Source organism: Panthera tigris, chromosome D4 (assembly GCF_018350195.1).
Source record: "Panthera tigris isolate Pti1 chromosome D4, P.tigris_Pti1_mat1.1, whole genome shotgun sequence".
NCBI lineage: Eukaryota > Metazoa > Chordata > Mammalia > Carnivora > Felidae > Panthera > Panthera tigris.
Window position 1 is genome coordinate 2,886,259 of NC_056672.1, and position 6,634 is coordinate 2,892,892.

Sequence of the window (6,634 nt, forward strand, 5' to 3'; positions counted from 1 at the left end):
AGGGATCAGGTTGGCTTGTCTGGAGGCAGAGCTGAGACAGGGTTTGGGGTACCAGATGCTCCGTGGAAAGCAAGGAAGGCCACAAGAGTGGGCAGAGGGAAGTGGTCCTGCAGAACACCCCCCTCCCTACCTCCCCAATCCTGGATTCCACCCATTTTCCATCCCCAGAAGCCAGAAGCTTGACCCTCCAGCCGAGCTGGCGCCTTTGTAGCTGAGTTCCCGAGGGAGTGGGCGGTGGAGACGGCCTGCCCCACTCACCCCAGCGGAGGAGAGGAACCCTGCTGTGCAGGAGTCTTGGCAAGGTCTTCTGCATCTCCCAAGGAGGGGGATGTAGAACAAAGGCCACGCTTCTGTCTTGGATGACGAAGCTGAGTGAGTCTCATCCATCAGGACACAGAGCTCAGGTGGCAGAGGGTAGGCAATGTCTGGGTCCTGGATGCATTGGGGTGGTGACACATCCATGGAGAGCCGCCCAGTGCCAAGGAGTGGTCAGGGCTGGAGGCCCGAACTTGAAGGCCATTGGCGTGCAGGCGACATTGAGCTCTTCGGTGGCCGAAGCATACTCAGGAAGGAAGAGGGATGAGGAAGGATCCCAAGAAACTCCACACTTCCAGGATGGGAGCTGAGGAAAAAATGACCAGGAGTTGGAGGCGCATGTGGAAGCCTGGTCAGATAGACGCCCAGCATCTTAGCTCAGTTGCTATAACAAAACGCTAGAGACCAGGCGGCTCTAACAACAGACTATTCCTCGTGGGGGCTGGAAGTCCAAGATCAAGGTACCAGCAGATTCGGCGTCTGGTGAGAGCCCACTTCTGGTTCCTACATGGCTGTCTTTCCCCTTGTTTTCCTGGTTGGGGGGTGGGGGGGTGAGGGAGCTGCCTGGGGCCTCTTTTATAAGGGCACTAGCCTCTTTCCTGGGGCTCCACCCTCATGACCGACTCACCTCCCAAAAGCCCTGGTCCAAACACCATCACCTTGGGAGCTAGACTTCAACATATGAATTGGGGGGTGAGGGGATCAACATTGGTTTCAAGAGAAAATCAGTGATGGCTGGCAGGAGCGCTAGTGACAATCGTAACTCCTGAGAACATCCCGCCTATCAATAGTGATATGCACCTGTCATACGCTTCAGCTCCTGTGGCCTGTGAGATAGCATTTACACCCCATTCTACACAAAGAGACATGAGGGATCAGAGGGGTTTATGAAGTGGGACAGGGCCACAGAGTTAGGAAGTGGCCAGTGTACCTGACTCTAAATCCATGTTTATGGCCACAACCTCACCCAATTCAGAGAGTTCGAGTCAGGTGTGTACTGAGAGTCATGACACCTTAGCAAGGAGAATGGAGGGGCCACTACTTAGGTCACAGGATGGTGCCATCCAAATAAGAGATGAGAAAATGGATGGAAAAAGTCACGATCTCCAGAAGACAGTGAAATCCAAGGGAAGAACTGAGGCAATGGCCAGAGGTACAGCCCAGAGTGTAGAGCGGTGATGGAAGAATGAAGGAATATGTTTAGGGGGAGGCTAGAGTAGGAAATGGAGACATGGGGAAGGGGGAGGGCCAGGAGGATGGCCCTATAGCAGGTAGGGGAGGAGAGGCAGGAACTGGGGAGCTGATCGTTGGGGTTGAGTAGGAAACAGGTGTTCCAAGGAAGAGACCTGGGTAAACAGAACATTTCAGAGATGGGGTTAAGAGAGTCCAAAGATGATGACACACCAGGGATTCCTTACCTCTACCTTACTGTCTCACTCATGGTTCTTACCAGAAGCCATTCCCACCTTTGCAGATGAAGGAAGACAACAGGATCTCTGGAGCCAGTGGAATTCCAGCTGGAATTTTGGGGGAGGGGCTGCCGGAGGGAACAATAGAAAGGCAGAGCCAGTGATGGGAGGGAGTGAGGAAGAGATACCCAGTCTCTGTCTCCCACTCTCCCATCTCCTGTTGGTGCCTTCCACTTGCCAAACCCACGGGAAGCCAGTGGTGCAGGTGCCTGGAAATGGCAATGGATGGAGACCGAGCTGGGCAGGGCAAGAGGAGTTGGACCAGAGGTCAATCTCTCTGTGGCCATGGCAAGAAGCCAGAAGATTTTTAAGCCTGATTTGGATATCACACCTGATTTTCTCTACAACATGAAAGCGAAGTTTGTGCTTAAAAAGGGAGAAGCGTCCATCTCAGTAAGGACCTTGAGTTGAGGGGGAGCACAGAGGATGTGGCCAACAATGAGGAAGAGGGAGGGGTCGCTGCAGTCATCACGTGCCCACCGTGACTCTGTGGTGTCCCTCAAGGAAGAGGGCTGGTTTTCTCTAACAGCGTACCTCTGGCTACATATGAGCTGGGTCTTGAACATGCGGGGAGGTGACAGCCTGGATTCTCAGGGACACACACCCCAAGGAAGTGAATGGAAGCAAAAGGTCCCCAGTGGTGCCCCTGAAGCACAGGTGTGGAGAGGGAGCAGCCACACCAGAGAACAGGGGTAGGAGGGAGGGGTCTCAGATTCACAAAAGCCAGAGATTGGGGTCATCCTGTGAGGAGGGAATGGAAGGGAGTTTATTGTCGATGACAGTGTGAGAAGGGGTGGATAGCTGGGCACTAGGAGAAGACAGAATGAGTGCACAGAAAGTTCACTTCACGAGCCACAGCTAAAACTAGCAGAAGGGTTGGGTTCCGGGACTGGGGGAGGGTCCCTGAGGTGGCAGACGTGCTCTCTGCAGGGACCCTCAAGTGTGTGCCCCCCACCTCCTAGGTGTAGGAATGTCTGTGGTATGGGAATACTCACTTCAGCACTACGGACAGTTCCCCTGAGCCTGGACCCAGACCAGGCTCGGATCCCAGAGGCAGACCTGCGCCCTGGCCAGCTTCATGGAAAGCTCTCCGGGTATCAGTGCCCCTCCACAGGTGCTCTTTCTTCGTGTCGCCCCTCCATCCAGGCCGTCAGCGGCCCACACCCATGTGAGCGACAGGGGGAGGGCCCACCGCTCCACAGCTCCTTGTCCAGCAGGCTTTGGGCTGAGCCCTGTATGTAGGCCTGTTCAATCCTTGTGACACTATTCTGTAGGTCCTACTATTACCCAACTTTACAGGTGGGGGACACTGAGGCTGGGACAGGTTGAGTGGCTCTACAAGGGGACCTGGCTAGCAGGTGGCCGAGCAGGGATTCACTCTACAGCCAGTCTGACTCCAGCATCCCACAAAAACAACCACACGATGAGGCAGGGGGATCCTCACTCCAGACCTGCTCGGTCCCCCTCTGGGCAAGGAGAACAGTAGCACACAACTACTGCCTCCTTGAGCCATTGCCATGGTGACCAGGCAGCAAACCGAAAGTGCCATGCAGGCCTAGCACAAAGGGTTTTTATTACTGCTGAGTTAAGACCCACAGGTTACCCATCTACTGTAAGAAAAAGCCGTCAAAGTGCTGGCCCAGGTGGAGTAGATGGAGACGGAAGGGCAAAGCTTCAGTGCACCCCAAAAACAGACACAGCAGAAAGCAAACCAGTTCTCATTTCAGAGAGGGGTCCGCGGGACACGCCTCAGAAAAAGGGGGAGAGAACTGCCTTGCGCTCGAGGAATGGTCAGGAGGCCACCACATGCTGGAGAGAGTTGCTCGATTAAAATATGTGAGGGTCTTACTTCATGTGTAGAATAAATTACATAGTTTTTCTTGAAGAATTAATTCATTCAGAAAAAGTTTAGCGGCTTCTGTATTCCCACCAGTTCCTTGAGCATACGCACATCAAGTTTTACTTGGAAACCGCTTCGTGCTCGTTTTCCCTCAAAAGAATCTATTGTTAGAGACATGGCATTTTATAACATAACATTGCCCAAGTGTGTTTCATGGCTGAGTACTATTCCATGGAGTTGAGAAAATGTAAGTCCTTCAGCCTCCACCCCCCATCAGTGGACACTTTGGTGGTTTCTAACTTGTGAATGTTGTAAACAATGCCATCACGAGAGCCTTTGGACACCCAGCTCCTTTGGTTTCACTGAATTATTTCTTAGTATAAATCACAAGGGAATGCAGACTTCCTAGCTCTTACTTGGTCTTGCTAAGTGGCTTTCTGGAGGTCCCCCATGGGTTTTCAGTGCCGGCAGTGATCAAGAGAAGCAAACCAGTCTCACTGCAACCTTCCCAGCTCTGGATTTTGTGACTTTTGCAGTTTTCATAGTTGCAAATGGTTCCCGATACTTAACAGTTGCAAGATGGTTCCCCAAGGATCTGGGTCCAGATTGGTGGAGAGTGTGCTAGACTTTTGCCTTCATTCTGACTGGTTGGCTCCAAAGTACTGAGATTTGCTCGACGGGGATGGTCTGCCTGTGGACCTGAGCCTGTGTAAACCCTTGCCCACACCTCTCCCTCCTCAGAGACTCCACTTGGAACCTCACACTCATCCTTCAGGACTCACAGTATTGTGTTGACTGTTTTCAATTCAGATTTTTTTTTCTGCCAGACTCTGTGTGGGTTTCACTATACTAGTCAAATGTTTACCATCTTATTCGTTTTCAAAAAATATTTTAGCATATATAAAATTACACATAATATTAGTCACCTTATGTTATGTAACTATTTACATACTATCTGATATATTATGCATTGTGATGTACACATAGTTATATATACTAATAATATACTTATATGACCCATACTGATATAATGTTGATGTATGTTAATTATAAGTACTATTCCTTTCATATGGATATGTGTTATGATTTATACATAATCATTTTTACCCATATACTTATATAGCCCATAGTTGTATGTTTATATGTTAATTATATGCATTGCTGTGTTTTCACATGGATGCATTATGTCTATGACTTGTGTATGAGTAGATACACTGACATACAAGCTATGTTGGTGTAGTATTGATGCATATGAATTCTTTGTATTACTCATCCTTCATGTGGAGACTCAACACAGGGGCATCACCATGAAGACAGCTGGAATCCTGGAATGGCCTCCATTGTCTCAAGGCTAAGAGGCAAAACCACCAGCGATCACACTGTATCCAGGGGTCTCGGACTCGAGGATCCTCCGGCAGACTTGTCACCACGCAGGGGGCTGGCCCACCTGAAGTTTCTGCTCCAGTGAGTGCGGGGTGGCTCCCCAGGGAGCTCGGTGCTGCCCTGTCCGGACGGAGCTGAGGTCACAGGAAGGGAGAGATGGGGGGAGAGGAGGTTCTGGGGGAAGTCTATGGGTTCCAACACAACAGGAGCCTCACGGAGAAGTCGTGGAGGCAGCTGGGTGGGTGTGAGTCTGGACTGAATGGACAGGTGTGGAAAAGATGAATGAATGTAGAAGTCAGGACAGTTCAGTGTCCTTAAAGCCACAACACCGATGAGGTCAGCAAGGTGATGAGCTGCTGGGCAAGGAAGGTTGTCCCTCTGCCAAATTCTGGGCCAAAATTGATGGTGGGTTTGGGAGAAGAACAGAAACCAGCAACGGGGACAGAGGAGGAGAGGCCACTGGGGACAGAAGAGCACACACCGAAAACCACAGAAAGACGCAACCGTGAAAATTCTAGGATGGATTGTTCTAGAAATGGATCGATGGACGCATTTCAAAGACAGACAGGAAGGCTGTGTCCAATGAAGGCAACATAGCAAAGACTGAGAGATCTTTTCACTGTGATGGAATTGTTATACGATGGGATTGTGGCTGATACACAACTGTACATTTTCACACAAACAAAGAATGTAGATTGAGTACGTGGATGGATGACGTAAGTCATACCTCAAGAACTCAGTTTCAAATTAAAAGAGAATCTAGCACACATCCACCAGTATTTCTATCCCAAGACATTCTTCACCTGGGGCAAATGAAGACAGATTTATTTGTAAAAAAAGACATGTACATAAATATTTACAATGTCTTCATTCATAAAGGATACTTGAGCTAACCCAAATGTCCATAATTAAGAGAATGGATAACTATTATGTGATATAGTCTTACAAGGACAAATTATTCAGCCTTCATGTTTATTTATTTGGGGGGGGGGAGGGGCAGAGAGAGAAGGAGACACAGAATCCGAAGCAGGCTCCAGGCTCCAGGCTCTGAGCTGTCAGCACAGTTCGATGTGGGGCTTGAACTCACAAACCACGAGATCGTGACCTGAGCCGAAGTCGGAGGCTTAACGGACTGAGCCACCCAGGCGCCCCTGTTCAGCCTTAAAAAACAGGGTGTACCGCTCATTCAGATAAAAACATGTGGCACGCCTGGGCGGCTCAGTCGGTTGAGACTCCGACTCTTGATTTCTGCTCAGGTCATGATCCCAGGGTCATGGGATCGAGCCCCATGTCAGACTCTGGGCTGACCATGTAGAGCCTGCTTGGGATTCTCTCTCTTTCCCTCTGCCCCTCTTGCCCACTCGTGCTCTCTCTCTTTCTAAAAATGAAAACCCCAAAACATGAGGATTTCAAAAACATTACTTTGAGCAAGAGACAGGCATCAAAGTGCACACTGTGATTTACCTCATTGTTCTGACTTTTAGCAACTGCAAACCAGAGCCCTTTCATCGACTTTAGAACAGGCTGCCAGTGCCGAGGCTGGTGGCGTTTCAACTGAAACGTTACAGTGGTGTATTTTCTTGTTTATGAACGTAGTTTGCCCATTGATAGAGTGTCTGGATACTGT